Source organism: Rhinatrema bivittatum, chromosome 3 (assembly GCF_901001135.1).
Source record: "Rhinatrema bivittatum chromosome 3, aRhiBiv1.1, whole genome shotgun sequence".
In the NCBI taxonomy this organism is placed as follows: Eukaryota; Metazoa; Chordata; class Amphibia; order Gymnophiona; family Rhinatrematidae; genus Rhinatrema; species Rhinatrema bivittatum.
In genome coordinates, this window is record NC_042617.1 from 183,534,567 (window position 1) to 183,551,576 (window position 17,010).

Consider the following 17,010-nt stretch of genomic DNA (forward strand, 5'->3'; position numbering starts at 1 on the left):
TATAAATTCCCCATACATCTCAAACCAGTAAACTAACTACAATATGATTTTACTTCAGCTCACAGCTACTGACAACAATATATGCAATGTGTGATCTGGAATTTTGTGGTATTGATGGTTGGCACATGATTTGATCAGATGTGAAGGTTCCACACATACTTATACCTGAGAACTCTCAGGATTTCACCCTGAAACTCAGAGAATTTGCATCAATTGTAGGGTCTCAGAGGAAATACTAGAAATCTCAGGGCCTCTCTGTATAGAGCTCAGCCACTCCCTTTCCTTTTAAACCTGCAGAGAACAGGAGAAGTGGAGTGAGTCTGGAGTAGACCCTGCAAGCAGCATGTGGGGAGAACTGGAGAAGGGCTGCAATATATACAAAACTCAGTCTGTAGCTGTGATTCCAGGACTTGGGAATCACTCAGCTAAAGGTAGAGTGAGAATGCATAAGTCATAAAGCTGAGTCTTACAGGGAGAGGGAGCAAAGAGTGCTTGGTTCAGGGAGAGATGGGGGAAGTATGCTCGGTCATCTCAGGTGATGGTGATGAGTGGGAGAAAAAGAAAGTGTGGATTAGTTGAGTGGGGGAGAGAAAGCTGATACATATTATTCCATTCCTTCCCCCTCTCCCCCCACCTTCTACTAATCAACTGCAATCTCAGGGTGACCACAACTCAAAAGTTCTGAGGTATGCATATACTAGGGATGTGAATCGTGTCCTCGATCGTCTTAACGATCGATTTCGGCTGGGAGGGGGAGGGAATCATATTGTTGCCGTTTGGGGGGGTAAAATATCGTGAAAAATCGTGAAAACTCTAAAAATCGCAAAACCGGCACATTAAAACCCCCTAAAACCCACCCCCGACCCTTTAAATTAAATCCCCCCACCTCCCGAACCCCCCCCCAAATGAGTTAAATAACCTGCGGGTCCAGCGGCGGTCCGGAACGGCAGCGGTCCGGAACGGGCTCCTGCTCCTGAATCTTGTTGTCTTCAGCCGGCGCCATTTTCCAAAATGGCGCCGAAAAATGGCGGCGGCCATAGACGAACACGATTGGACGGCAGGAGGTCCTTCCGGACCCCCGCTGGACTTTTGGCAAGTCTCGTGGGGGTCAGGAGGCCCCCCACAAGCTGGCCAAAAGTTCCTGGAGGTCCAGCGGGGGTCAGGGAGCGATTTCCCGCCGCGAATCGTTTTCGTACGGAAAATGGCGCCGGCAGGAGATCGACTGCAGGAGGTCGTTCAGCGAGGGTTCCGGCGCCTCGCTGAACGACCTCCTGCAGTCGATCTCCTGCCGGCGCCATTTTCCGTACGAAAACGATTGGCGGCGGGAAATCGCTCCCTGACCCCCGCTGGACCTCCAGGAACTTTTGGCCAGCTTGTGGGGGGCCTCCTGACCCCCACGAGACTTGCCAAAAGTCCAGCGGGGGTCCGGAAGGACCTCCTGCCGTCCAATCGTGTTCGTCTATGGCCGCCGCCATTTTTCGGCGCCATTTTGGAAAATGGCGCCGGCTGAAGACAACAAGATTCAGGAGCAGGAGCCCGTTCCGGACCGCTGCCGTTCCGGACCGCCGCTGGACCCGCAGGTTATTTAACTCATTTGGGGGGGGTTCGGGAGGGTGGGGGATTTAATTTAAAGGGTCGGGGGTGGGTTTTAGGGGGTTTTAGTGTGCCGGCTCACGATTCTAACGATTTATAACGATAAATCGTTAGAATCTCTATTGTATTGTGTTCCATAACGGTTTAAGACGATATTAAAATTATCGGACGATAATTTTATTCGTCCTAAAACGATTCACATCCCTAGCATATACTATTACCCTTCACAGTACCTGCTGGTCCCTTTCATGCCTGCCTTCAGTTATTCTGATTCCTCCGGTCCAAAACTAATATTCATGATCTTTCCTAGGTTCTTTTGCACTTCCCCTCTAGTTCAGATGAGGTAGCCCTCAGGCTGCCTTCAGAGCCCTTTCATTGTTGGTGGACTCTCTATGGAAAGGGTAGACCCAATCTAGGCATACTGTATCATGGCACTTGGGTCCCCCAAACTGGGGGTTGCCAATTTTGTGTCCTCTATCAGCTGTCCCTGCTGCATTTTGTCGATCTTTGCTGATAGTTCTTTCCAAGTATATCTCTAGATCTTCCCAACAAGGACCTCTCAACTCTTCTCTCCTCCTGTCTCTCTGCCCTTTAAGGCCTTTTCCTCTTAGCATGTTTGTTGGGGAGAAAGAAAGATAACTTTCAGTCATTTCTTCACCCAGCGTCACCTTGATGCTCTTATGTCTGCTGTCTTGTCATTTTTTAAATATTCACTAAACTTTATTAGCAACACTTTTCTGACACCCTGACACAGATCACTCTTTATCCCAGGACAAGCAGGATGCTAGTCCTCACATATGGGTGACGTCATTGATGGAACCCTATTGCGGAAAACCTTCTGTCAAAGTTTCTAGAAACTTTTGACTGACGCTCTGAGCCCACTGAGCATGCCCAGCATGCCATGATATTCTCAGCCACAGGGGTCTCCCTTCAGTCTTTGTTTTTCCACGCTGCTTTGGCATCGCGGAGCAGGAGCCTGTGTGAGATTCTCACACAATTCTGACTAAAAATCAGATTGAAAAACTTAATAATTTCTCTCCCATATCGGGGTCTCTCTCTCTCTCACTCGTTACCACCGGCCGGTGAGTAAAAATTCTCATTCCGACTCATTTGAGTAAAAGAAATTTTCTTCACATTTACATCATGGCCACGGGATTAAAAAAATGTCCCAAATGTAATCAGACCATGTCGATTACGGACCCACACCTCGAGTGTGTACTTTGCTTGGGCCAATCGCATGATGTAACATTTTGCCCAAAATGTTCTGAAATGACCGCTAAAGGTCGGAAGATGCGCCAAGAAAAGATGGAACTCTTGTTCCATCTTCAGCTTTTACCTTCCCCATCGACGTCCACTCAGTCATCTCTGGCCGGAGTTTCGAAACATCTGATACTTAAAAAATGTCCAGAAGGTTCAGTGGATCGTTTGTTACCGACCCCATCCGTGGCATCGACGAAGTCAGCGTCAGAGCATCGATCGAAATATCGCCATCGCCATCCATCGATTCCGGAAAATCTGCTATCCCCAGAGAAGTCGACAGCCAAGCGGCCTCACCTGCAAGAAACACCAAGGCCTTCCACACCGAGGCATTCACCTTCCGTCGAGGTGCCAGCCATCGAACCTCCACAGGTCCCTGTGGTAGGACCGATAATGCCCCCACCGCCACCATGTGTAGCTGCTCTGCCTGCACCAGCTATCATGGAGGAATTGAGCGGATTTATCCGCCAAGCGGCGCTACAAGCACTACAAGTGTATCAACCATCAACGCCGACGCCGATACCCTTGCCGACATCATTGTTGATGCCGGTGCCTGCACCAATGCTGATGCCTCTGCCGATGCCAGAACCCATTCCAATGCTGAGACCATCTCCAAGGACACCGATGCCACTACCTGGGGCTCCAGGTCAACCAGAAATGGCTTTATTCCAAATGTTGATGGATAGATTCGACGCCCTCATCGGTGCTATTCCACTGAAGTCTATCCCAGCTAAACCTATCGGGGATGTTCCTGGACAGAGACCTGTCGATGATCCTCAGCCAGGGCCTTCAGGACTCTTTCAGCCACTAGTTCCATCTCTTCCACCGAGATCTTCTCCCACTTCTCCTTCCAGGGAAGCACCATACGACTCATGGGAAGACAAGCATACTGATTCTTCATCGGAAAGCTTCATGTTTGACCCTTCTCCTTCGGAAGGCAGGAAGAAATCTCCACCAGAGGACTTGTCCTTCACCAATTTCATAAAGGACATGGCAGACACAATATCGTTCAACTTAGTGCCTGAGGAAGACACGAGACAGCAGTCTTTAGAAGTCTTACAGTTCGTGGATCCCCCAAAAGAGGTCCTGGCCATTCCTGTCCATGAGGTACTTCTGGAGTTGCAACATAGACTCTGGGAACATCCATGTTCGGTTCCACCTATTAACAAAAGAGTGGACACCACCTATCTCGTCCAACATGTTCCTGGTTACCAGAAATCACCACATCAATCTGTTGTGGTTGAGTCGGCTCAAAAGAAGTCTAAAAGAGTACAACCTCACTCCTCCACTCCACCTGGAAAAGACCATAGATTCCTAGACTCTTTCGGGAGGAAAGTATTCCAAGGAGCTATACTCAACTCAAGGATTGCGTCCTATCAACTTTATATGATGCAATACCAAAGGAATCTATGGAAGCAGATGCAGGAACTCCCTACCTCAGCAGTACCAGGAGGCAGCTCAGGCTATAATACACAAGGGACGTGAAGCTGGAAAGCATGAAGTCCGGGCCGCCTACAACAGCTTCGAAACAGCTTCAAGGGTGGCAGCCTCAGGAATAAGTGCACGTCGCTGGGCATGGTTAAAAGCCTCTGACCTCAGGCCTGAGGTACAAGAGAAGCTGGTGGATCTGCCCTGCGTAGGTGACAACCTCTTTGGGTCGAAAGTTCAAGATGCAGTGGCCCAACTAAAAGAACACACGGAGACATTGCGCCAACTGTCGTCAGTTCCGCAAGACTCTTCTTCTTCAATGTCTCGCCGTCCACCAAGAAAGGACACTAGAAAACCTTTCAACAGGCAGAGATGATAATATCCACCAGCATCCAGGGGTAGATCTTCTTGTCCGCAACAAAGATCTCAACACAGACAGCCTAGAGCCGCTAGGCCTCAACCGCCACCACAGCCGGGACTGGCTGCAGGTTTTTGAGGCCACCACCAGAGACCAAAGCCATCTCCACAATCCAAAACTGAACCCGCCAGTAGGAGGCCGAGTTTCCTCCTTCTACAACCATTGGTTACAGATAACAACAGACCAATGGGTACTCTCAGTAATATCTCAAGGTTACCAACTCAATTTTCTCTCAACTCCAAGAGACTCTCCTCCAAAGCCTCTTTCATTACACGAAACTCACATAATTCATCTACAAGCAGAATTATCCACCCTTCTGAGAGCCAGAGCTGTAGAACCGGTGCCCCGGACTCAGCAGGGCAGAGGATTCTACTCCCGTTATTTCCTCATTCCAAAGAAAACCGGAGGCCTACATCCCATCCTAGACCTCAGATATCTCAACAAATTTCTAAAGAAAGAAAAGTTCAGGATGGTTTCCCTAGGCACCATGCTTCCACTTCTTCAAACAGGAGATTGGCTTTGTTCTCTTGATCTACAAGATGCTTACGCTCACATCCCAATATTCCTTCCTCATCGCAAGTATCTGCGCTTCCTGGTGGATCATCAACATTTCCAGTACAGAGTACTACCATTCGGACTTGCTTCAGCTCCCAGAGTGTTCATGAAATGCCTGGCAGTACTAGCAGTACACTTATACAAGGAAAGTGTACACGTTTTCCCCTATCTAGACGACTGGCTCATCAGAAGTCAATCTCAACAAGAAGCTCTAACTTCTCTCAACTGAACAATTACTCTACTTCACTCGATGGGGTTTCTCATCAATTATCAAAAGTCCCATGTCATTCCGTCTCACCTGCTTCGATTCATTGGATCAGAATTGAACACCATCCTCTCAAAAGCCTTTCTACCCGAGGACCGGGCAGAAACCCTTTCCCTATTGGCAAACTCACTACACTCGCAGAAACAAGCAACAGCTCATCAGTTTCTAATTTTATTAGGCCACATGGCCTCCACAGCTCATGTCACTCCTATGGCAAGATTAGCCATGAGAATAACCCAATGGACATTAAGATCACAATAGATCCAAGCCATTCAACCACTGTCCTCTCCAATTCAAGTAACCCACCAGCTACGTTCATCTCTACTTTGGTGGGTGAACAAGGACAACTTGTGCAAGGGGCCTGCCCTTCCAACAACCAATCCCACAGATAACTTTAACTACAGATGCATCCACCTTAGGTTGGGGAGCTCACATAGACAATCTCCAAACCCAGGGTACTTGGACAAAACTCGAAGCAACATTTCAAATCAATTTCCTGGAACTTCGAGCTATACGTTATGCTTTGCATGCGTTCAAGGACTGCCTTTCACACAAGACTGTTCTGATTCAAACGGACAATACAGTAGCCATGTGGTACCTGAACAAACAGGAAGGTATGGGCTCGTATCTCCTTTGTCAAGAAGCCGCACAGATTTGGGACTGGGCCCTGACACATTCCATGTTTCTACGGGCATCTTATCTAGCGGGCATCCACAATGTAGTTGCAGATCGCCTCAGTCGTCAGTTCCAACCACACGAGTGGTCCCTGGATCCCATAGTAGCGACCAGGATATTTCAGCGTTGGGGGCAACCAACAAAGTGGACAAGTTATGTGCTCTGCACAGACAGAAACACTAGCCAGCCAAGGATGCCTTTGCTCGCCCTTGGAACTCAGGCTTTCTATATGCGTATCTTCCGATACCACTAATAACCAAAACTCTAGTGAAGCTATACCAGGACAAGGGTTCCATGATACTCATAGGCCCATATTGGCCTTGACAAATATGGTTTCCCATACTCCTAGACCTCTCAATCAGAGAACCAATTCACCTGGGTGTAGTTGCAGTGGGCAAGCAAACTCTGTCCAGTTGGCTGGCAGATTCTGTCTCCTCCTGCTATGCACAAGCAGGCCCTCAGCTTGGAGGCTGTGTTAGGGCTATGGTGGTGTCGGTGGCCCACTTATGGGTGGTTCCCGTCGCCGCAATCTGCAGGGCTGCGACATGGAGTTTTCTACACACGTTTGCTGCCCACTACTGCTTGGACAAGGATGGTCTGCAGGAAAGTAGCTTTGGCCAATCTGTCCTTTGCAACATCTTCCAGGCTTAAACCCAACTCTTCATACCTAAGACCCATGATTTGGGATCAGGCTGCCTCCTTATCTTACCAACAGCACTGCAGCTGGTTTTGTGCCCATTGGCACCCATTTTCGGTGCAGGTTGGTCGTATTCATTGCAGGGAGCAGCCTATAGCTTGGTATTCATCCATCTGTGAGGACTACCAACTTACTTGTCCTAGGAGAAACCCACCTGCCACCCCATGGAGTTGGGTTCTCCTGCATTTTGTTATTTTATTTTTTTGCTCGTGAATTCTGTGTTACGAGACTGAAGAGGGATCCTGCGTGGATGCGCAGATAGTGGCATGCTGGGCATGCTCAGTGTGTGCCAGTCAAAGTTCTACAAACTTTGACAAAAGTTTTCCGTGCTGGGCTCCATCTGATGATGTCACCCATCTGTGATGACTAACATCCCGCTGCCCTAGGAGAACACCTATTACAGATAAGCAACTCTGCTTTTCAGTAATATCAGGGATATGCTTAAAACAATATTGTATATCTACCTTCATTAATTGAAATTCTGGCCATCTGGACCATCTCAATAGGACTTCTGAAAATCCTTCTGAGCATCCAGGTTCATAATAGCCTTTGAGAATTTAGCACGGGTTGTTTTCCCTAGCCAATCACCTATTAAAATCTCATCTAATTTACCCCTATACCCTAATGGGTGGATTTTAAATGCCCTCCTCGCGTAAATCCGCCCGGATTTACGCGAGCAGGGCCCTCGCGCACCGGCGCACCTATTTTGCATAGGCCACCGGCGCGCGCCGAGCCCCGGGAAGCGCGTAAGTCCCGGGTTTTTTAAAAGGGGGCATGTCGGGGGCGGGGCCGAATGACGCGGCGTTTCGGGGGCGGGGAGCCGGCCCGGGGGTGTGGTCGAGGCCTCTGGACCAGCCCCCGGGTCGGATGATGGCGCTTCTAGCAGGCGTAAATCGAGGGACAAAGGTAAGGGGGGTTTTAGATAGGGCCGGGGGGATGGGTTACGTAGGGGAAGGGAGGGGAAGGTGAGGGGAGGGCGAAAGAAAGTTCCCTCCGAGGCCGCTCCGATTTCGGAGCGGCCTCGGAGGGAACGGAGGCAGGTTGTGCGGCTCGGCGCACGCAGGCTGCCCAAAATCAGCAAAATTTGTCGAATGTGTATCAGACCTTTCTTGAGCTATTCTGTAAATACCCCATTCTCCACTCCAAGGAGGAAATGGAGATTCCCACAAATAGCCAAATAAGAAGAATCTTTCCCTTTCTGGACAATAAATTTGTATATATATGACCAAGTCTGCCTGCACGAGTGTATCAACAAGTAATTACCGAAGTCAAGAGGAACTTCTGTCGCTTTTAGTTGTAATAAAGAAGAGAAGGACCAATTCCCAAACCATCCTGGGTAGGTGTATGGAAGACAAAAATAAGAAGTCCCCAAGAGCCAGTCTGCTATATGTCTCAAGCCAGATTATATTTTTGAAGATTAGGGCAGTTCAGAGCCCCCTGAGAAATTGGCTTCATTAAAATTTTCAGACTCATCCTAGCCTTTTTCCCATTCCACTAGAAATGTTTGAGAGTCCCATTAATCTCTTTTAAATCTTTTCTGTTTAACTAGATAGGTAACATCTGCATTAAATATAGCAATTTAGGGATTTCCATCATTTTTATTAACTGAATCCTGCCAATTGAAGAAAGAGGAATCCTGGAACATTGTTTTAGACACTCCTTCATTTTCCAAAGTAAGGGACACACATTGACTTTATAAATTTGACTAATAACTACTGGAATATTAATACCCAAATACTTAATTTTAGTACAGACCCATTGAAGAGGAACATTTGACCCCCATTGGCTTTGTAAATTGCCATTCACTTCTAAAACTTCTGAATTGTCTCTATTAATTTTGAGGCTTGCAAATAGCCTAAAAGAAAGCTGATGGTCCAGAACTTTTGGTGATTAGCCAACTGGATTTGTGATTTTAAAATAAGTGTCCTTAACCTCTATACCAGTTATTGACCTATCCTCAAATTAGGGGGTCACGCTAGCAAGGAGGCACTAGGGTTGTTTTCGCGACCTTAGCACCTCCTTGCTAACGCGACCCTGCCGCGGCTGCCAGTGTCCGTTTTAATTATTGGCAGACAGCCGGTTATGAAAACCGACGCCGAGTTTACCGGCGTCGGTCTTCATAATTCGGCGCTCTGCCGAGTTATTATTTTCTGCTTTTCTGTACTTCTTTTACCTGTACTCAGCTATTAGCGCCTGCTCCAGGCAGGCATTAATAGCTGAGCGATAAATGTGCATGTGATGAGCGCTATTACATTCACTCCGCATCCGACGCGGGTTAACTAGGCACTAATCCCCCTATTGTATTAGGGGGTGGATTAGCGTCTATTTAATCTGCGTCAGCTCCTTTGTGTGCTCCAGTCTATAAGTAACATATCTTGTGCAGCCAGCATTGCAGGGTCATTACAGCATTGTAAATTTGTCATTTTTAGTGTGGATCAAAGGCCATAAAAAATACTAAAGGGTATTTTGCTCTTTATATTTTTTTTATTTAAACATTTTTTTAGTAAGACCAATACTTTCTCACAGGTCAAGCAAGATGGTAGTCCTCACATATGGGTGACATCATCAGGATGGAGCCCAATCACGGAACACTTCTGTCAAAGTTTTTAGAATTTGACTGGCACCTACAGGGCATGCCCAGCATGACACTAACCCTGCATCCAGCAGGGTCCCCCTTCAGTCTCTTTTTTTCCATGCAGCAGTAGCCACGCGGGTTAAGGAACTCTCTAGAGATTCCTGACAGGAATTTTCCTCACGGAACTTCTTTCAAAATTTTCAAAAGATTCTACCCCATAGGGGTCCCCCTATCGATATCCGTACTCCGCAGTCGAAAGGTAAGGCTTTATTTTATTTATTTATTTAAGAGCTTTTATATACCGATGTTCATGTACTGGTACATATCACATCGATTTACATAGAACCAAAGTTGGAAATTACATCGAACATTATATCGAACAAGAGGGTACAAATAACAGGTCTAACATCGTGAGAACTTATTGATAACGCTGAGAACTTATAGATAGAGCTGAGGACGACTTAGAATTTAAAATTTAAAGTTAATACAAATAACAGATAAATAAAATAACACCATGTTGTTAAAATAAAATAAAAATAGTCAACAGAGTCGGAATTACAACCGACTTAATAAGCATGGGTGCAGATTGACGTAAAGTGGAGCTAAATAGGAGAATTAAGGGCTACGGCGTCAGACTTCTAACGTGATGGGGTATGAAATGAGTGAATAAAACCCTAGGGAGAGACCTTTAAGTGAAGGCTTTTGTAAAAAGCCAAGTTTTTAGCTTCTTTCTGAACGTTCGACTACAGGTTTCTAAGTAGCTGGTTCTGATAGGTCTTAGTGATGCGTGGGGACGAAGTGGGTCGCTTAGATCTAGCGAAGTTTGTGAATGAATAGTCTTGTGGGTTATGGTTAGTACTTTGAAAATGATTCTATGTTTAATAGGGAGCCAGTGAAGGTTTTTTAGAATAGGTGTGATGTGTTCACCTCACCTCGAGTTAGTTAGAATCCTGGCAGCCGAGTTCTGCAACATTTGTAGTGGTTTGGTTGTGATAGCTGGTAGGCCAATTAGCAGAGAGTTGCAATAATCTATTTTTGAGAATATAATTGTTTGGAGGACTGTTCTAAAGTCCTGAAAATGGAGGAGAGGTTTCAGCTTTTTCAATACATGTAGTTTGTGAAAGCATTCTTTCATTGTGTTTTTGACAAATTGTTTGAGATTCAGCTTATTGTCGATGGTGACACCAAGGTCTCTGACATGTGAGGGTGGGATCCAGCATGGTGTGATAAGATTGTTGGCAGCCTGAAAGTTGTCATCGAAATTGATCAACATAAGTTCCGTTTTTGAGGTATTGAGAACTAAGTTGAGGCTAGTGAGGAGGGAGTTTATGGACCGTAGACACTTGTTCCAGAAGTTGATGGTGTTGGATAAAGATTCAGTGATTGGCAGCAGAATCTGGACGTCATCGGCATATATAAAGTGAGTGATCTTTAGGCTTGAGAGCAGATGACAAAGGGGGAGAAGGTAGATGTTAAACAGGGTTGGGGAGAGGGAGGATCCTTGAGGGACTCCGAGAGTGGACTTGACCAGGTGAGAATCCTGTTGCTTATTCTAACCTTGTATGTCCTGTTGGTAAGGAATGATCTGAACCATTCGAGGGCTGATCCAGAGATGCCAATGTCTGAGAGCCGGGTGATGAGGATCGAGTGCTTTACGGTGTCAAATGCTGCAGATATATCTAGAAGTGCCAGGAGGTAGGGGGTCTTTTTCTCCAGTCCGGAGAGGACTCTGTCTGTCAGTGAAATTAAGAGGGATTCCGTACTGAGTGATTTGCGGAATCCGAATTGGGTTGTTGTGAGAATCTTGTGGTCTTCTAGGAATTCTGACAACTGTTTATTAACTATTCTCTCCATAAGTTTGGCGATAAACGGTAGGTTCGCAATGGGGCGAAAATTGGCCGGGTCTGCTGGGTTCAGGTTGGGTTTTTTGAGGAGAGGTTTGAGGGTGGCTATTTTTAGCGTGTCTGGTACTTCTCCTTGGGTTAACGAACGGTTGATGATCTCTGCTAAGGGCTTCGCAATGATGTTTGTGATGGCGAGTAGAAATTTGGATGGAATGGCAAATAAAGGCTTTACCTTCATTTTCGGTTGATTCCTGTCGAATTTTCCCTTTGGGGCCTACCGGCAATCGACCATACCGCGGATAAAATTTTGTCGAAGCCATGGCGTCATTTTTTCGTCGGTGCCCCGATTGTCCTCGGACAATGTCCATCACAGACCCGCATAGAGTTTGTGTATTGTGCTTGAGGTCCGACCATAGCATTATAACTTGCACCAAATGTGCCCAAATGATGTCGAAGGGCCGTAAGGCCTGCTTAGAGAAGATGGAGTTTCTTTTTCATTCAAAACCCCCAAACCCATCGACTATGTCTGAGTCGGTGCCATCGACCTCTCGCCAGCAGTGGGACACTGGTGCTACCCAACTGGCATCGACTACTCCAAAAGTGTTGACTTCTTCCTCATCGCCTCAGGAGAAGGACCGAGGAGAACATCGTGAAAAGTATTGACACCGGCATTGGAAGGCTCAGTCTGCTGATCCAGGCAAGCCCTCGACATCGGCGTCGACAGAGCCACTGACAAAGAAATCTCGTCCAGAGAAGGCCCTATCCTCCTCTGTGATCGGGTGACTGAGGCGTTCCCCACCTTCATCAGTGCAGGGAGCCACGACTCCATTTTCACCGGTGGACCCTCCGGCTACGCCAGTGCTGCCTCCTACTCCAGTGCCGGGGTTCCATGCCCCAGGCTTCCAACCTCCATCGGAACTGACACCGATGCCAGCCCCAGTCACCAACCCGATACCCACGGTGCTTTCACCGCTTCTAGGCAGACTGGATGTGCTGATCGGTGCTTTTCCATTGGTGCAACCGAGAGTACCAGTATGTCCACCGCCTTCTATGCCGATACCTTTGTCATCGGAAGATGAAGAAACACTGATACCCATACCATCATCTGGAATCTTGCCACCGACTCACTCGTCGATGTCACCGGTTCCACATTGTCCTCCATTGGTGCTGCCATCAATGCCATTGGTGCCTCCTCCGGTACCATCGATGCCTAGACCTAACCCTTCAGGACTAATGCCATTTCTTCCCTCTGGTGATCCTATGGGAGCTGGGGATCAACCTTACGATCCTTGGACCAATGACTCTTCCCAGGATTCTAATGATTTGCCTTCAGAGTCCTCTCCCCCTGAGGAAAGACGATGCTCTCCTCCAGAGGATCTCTCCTTTATTAATTTCATAAAGGAAATATCTGAAACGATTCCATTTCAGCTTCTGACAGAAGAGGACTCGAGGCACAAGATGCTGGTAGTACTCCAGTTTCTTGATGCCCCAAAGGAAATCATGTCTATGCCTATTCATGAAATCCTGATTGACCTGCTGAAAAGGAATTGGGAGCACCCAGGCTCGGTACCACCTGTCAACCGAAAGACAGATGCCACCTACCTTGTCCGGACAGCCCCTGGCTTTCAAAGAACACAGCTGGATCACCATTCTGTGGTTGTTGAGTCAGCCCAGAAAGCAGCATGACATTCTAAACCTCATTCCTCCATACCTCCAGGGAAAGAACAGAGGTCCCTGGATGCTTTTGGTAGGTGGGTCTTCCATGGCTCAATGCTCATTTCTCACATTGCTTCCTACCAGTTATACATGACCCAGTATAACAGGGACCTGTTCAGGAAGATTCAAGATTTCTCTGAATCTTTACCAGAACAATTCCAGGATCCACTCAATGCTCTGGCTCAAAAAGGCCTAGATGCTGGCAAGCATGAGGTCCGCGCTTCCTATGATATTTTTGACATTGCCTCCAGAGTGTCTGCAGCGAGGATTAGTGCAAGAAGGTGGGCCTGGCTGAAGTCCTCAGCCCTACGACCAGAGGTGCAGGACCGGTTAGCAGACCTACCCTGTGCCAGAGATAACCTCTTCGGGGACAAAATCCAGGAAACAGTGGCACAGCTAATGGATCAACATGAAACAATGTGCCAACTTTCCTCAGTTCCCTCTGATTTTCCATCCACTTCTAAGAGGACATTCCAAAGGGACTCTAAGCAACCGTGTTTCAAGCCACGGAGATATTACCCTCGAGGTCATCCTTCCGGACCTTACCAGAAGGGGCAGCCCAGGCAAGCTCAACCTCAAAAGACCCAGCCAGCCCCTCAACCAGATCCAGCTGCTGGATTTTGACTCCTCACTGGAGAGTATAAGCCAACCTTATCTACCGTCCGTACCAGTCAACTGTGCCTTTTCACCAACATATGGCACATGATCACTTCCTATCGGTACCAGCAGACTCCCCTCCTCGGCCAACATGGGGTTCATCAGACCATTCCTCTCTTCTGGAAGAGGAGGTATCAACCCTCCTGAAATCCTTGGCAGTAGAACCAGTGCCCCTCTCACAGCAAGGGCAGGGGTTCTATTCCAGGTATTTCCTCATCCCAAAAAAGTCAGGCGGCATTCGTCCAATACTGTACCTGCGTGCCTTAAACAAATATCTACAGAGGGAGAAGTTCAGGATGGTGACCTTGGGTTCTCTACTGCCTCTTCTACAAAGAGGAGATTGGCTTTGCTCTCTAGATCTTCAGGACGCGTATACACACATCTCGATCACTCCGTCCCACAGCAAATTCCTTCATTTCCTGGTCGGCCCCCGGCATTTTCAGTACCGGGTACTGCCGTTCAGCCTATCACCCGCTCCTCGAGTCTTCACCAAGTGCCTCGTAGTGGTAGCGGCCTACCTGAGATGTCAGGGCATCCATGTCTACCCTTATCTCGACGATTGGCTGATAAGGGCTCCGACTCAGAGGGATGCATTAGCCTCCTTACATCTCACTATCCATACGTTGCTGTCTCTCGGTTTCCTGATCAACTATTTCAAGACCAGCCTAGTTCCATCTCAAACCCTATCCTACATAGGAGCCGACCTGGACACTATGCAGGCAAAAGCATTCCTCCCTCAGGACCGAGCTCTTACTCTCATATCCCTCGCACAATGCCTCCAGAATCGGCATTATTCAATATCCCGTCATTTTCTCATTTTGCTGGGTCACATGGCGTCCGCTGTACATGTCCCTCCAATGACACGCCTCGCCATGAGAGTCATGCAGTGGACTCTAAAGTCCCAGTGGACTCAGGCTTACCAGCCAATGTCCAGCATTGTCCACGTTACCAAGCAGCTCCGCCCATTGCTGGCCTGATGGATGCAGCTCACCAACCACCTTCAAGGCCTTCCCTTTCAGGTTCCAGAGCCTCAAATTGTCCTAATAACAGATGCCTCCAATCTAGGTTGGGGTGCTCATGTCAACAACCTACAGACTCAGAGTCCCTGGTCTCCAAAGGAAGCCAAACATCAGATAAGTTTCTTGGAGCTTCGAGCAAACAGATATGCCCTCAGAGTCTTTCAGGATTGCCTTTCAAACAAGACCATCCTGATTCAAACTGACAACCAGGTGGCGATGTGGTACATCAACATGCAAGGGGGAACTACCTTCTGTGTCAAGAAGCTGCACAGATATGGGAGTGGGCTCTTTCCCACTCCCTGTACCTCAGAGTGACCTACTTGGTGGACGTGGACAATGTTCTGGCAGACAGGTTGAGCCGGACCTTCCATCCGCACAAATGGTCTTCCAACATTGGGGGTATCGACACATAGACCTCTTTGCGTCCTTCCACAACTGCAAAGTAGAGAACTTCTGCTCATTCACTCACAGCCGCCACTCACAGCAGAGAGATGCTTTCACCCTCTTGTGGTCCAGCGGTCTCCTCTATGTGTACCCCCCACTTCCACTCATATCAAAGACTCTCATGAAGTTATGAAGGGACAAGGGCTTAATGATTCTGATAGCCCCTCACTGGCCATGCCAAGTCTGGTTCCCAATTCTCAACTATCTATCAGTTCGCCGGCGCATCCCTCTAGGGAAGGATCCGCTTCTGATAACTCAGAGCAATGGGTGCCTGTGCCACCCAACCTCCAGGCCTTGTCGCTGACTGCCTGGATGTTGAAAGGTTAATACTTCAATCCCTTAACCTTTCGGAGTCAGTATACCAAGTCCTGGTAGCTTCAAGAAAGCCTTCCACGAGATGCTCTTATCGTTCCAAGTGGAAAAGGTTTATGGTCTGATGCACGTCTTTGTCCATAGACCCCTTCACCTGTTCCACTGCGAAGTTTCTGGACTATCTCTGGCATCTGTCAGAATCAGGTCTGAAAACTTCCTCTATAAGAGTGCATGTCAGTGCGGTAGCCGCCTTCCACAATGGAATAGGAGATGTCTCTATTTCGACACAGCCCTTAGTCACACGCTCCATGAGAGGGTTACTCCACCTGAAACCTCCATTGCACCCTCCGGCTCCTGCTTGGGACTTTAACATGGTCTTAGGGCGGCTCATGAAACCTCTGTTTGAGCCTCTCCACTCCTGTGAGCTCCACTATCTCACCTGGAAAGTAATTTTTCTTCTCGCTATAACATCCGCTTGTAGAGTTAGTAAGTTACAGGTATTAGTCGCCTACCCATCTTACACGAAAATTCTACATGACAGAGTGATCCTCCATACACACCAAAGGTAGTGTCAGAATTTCATCTTAATGAATCCATCATCTTAGCTACTTTCTTCCCAAGGTCCCATTCAAACCCAGGAGAAAAGGCTCTACTTTCCCTGGACTGCAAACGTGCCCTAGCCTTTTATCTGGAGCGCACATCAGCCCACACAAAGTCCACTCAATTATTTGTTTCTTTCGATAACATCAAATTGGGAAATACAGTGGGAAAACAGACCCTTTCCTCCTGGTTGGCTGACTGTATCTCCTTTTGCTACAAGCAAGCAGGCATTCCGCTACAAGATCGTGTGAAAGCACACTCTGTTAGGGCCATTGCAACCTCTGTGGCTCATCTTTGGTCGGTGCCACTTGTTGATATTTGTAAGGCTGTGACCTGGAGCTCTCTCCATACCTTCACAGCCCATTATTGCTTAGCCTTTTAGGTACCAACAAGTGGAACATTTTTTTAAATAATTTTAATTACTCCAAAGCTAAAGAAAAGCAATTTTTCAACCATTTAGCTTGAGAGTATTAAACTTGAAAAGTCTAAATCCAAAAATTTGATGTTCCTGCTGTGGAGCGCTAGGAGAGTGATCCCACTCCTGGGAGATGTGTGTGGCCTTGGACCGCAGCTCGATGCCAGAGGGGTCTGGAGAGGTGCCGCGGGAGGCTTGGCATGCCCGAGCATGGGCTGGACGGAGGCAAGCTGGAGTGAAGACTGGAAGACAGGCCCACCTCCGGACCTGCACGCTTCGGAAGACCCAACAACGCAATGTTGGTCTTGTGAACAGTCCTCCGACCGTTCCCAGCCCTTTCGGACCTGCCGCAGGGTACGGCACGAAGCGGCAGGCAGATGGAGGCCAGGGCAGCGAAGACTGGAACATGGATTCAGACGAGACTCAGGAACGACATGGACTCAGGCATAGACGTGGACTCAGGCATAGACGTGCAGGATCCTTAGACGTGGACTCAGGCAAAGACGTGGACTCAGGAACGAGGTGCAGGATGCATAGACA

The 17,010-nt window shown here is 47.9% G+C and overlaps 1 protein-coding gene across 3 annotated transcripts in view; it reads left to right on the forward strand.

The window, feature by feature from the left end:
• The window catches only part of RGS7 (regulator of G protein signaling 7), an 883,903-nt gene that overhangs the window by 770,660 nt on the left and 96,233 nt on the right, over positions 1-17,010 (forward strand). The window lies entirely within an intron of this gene.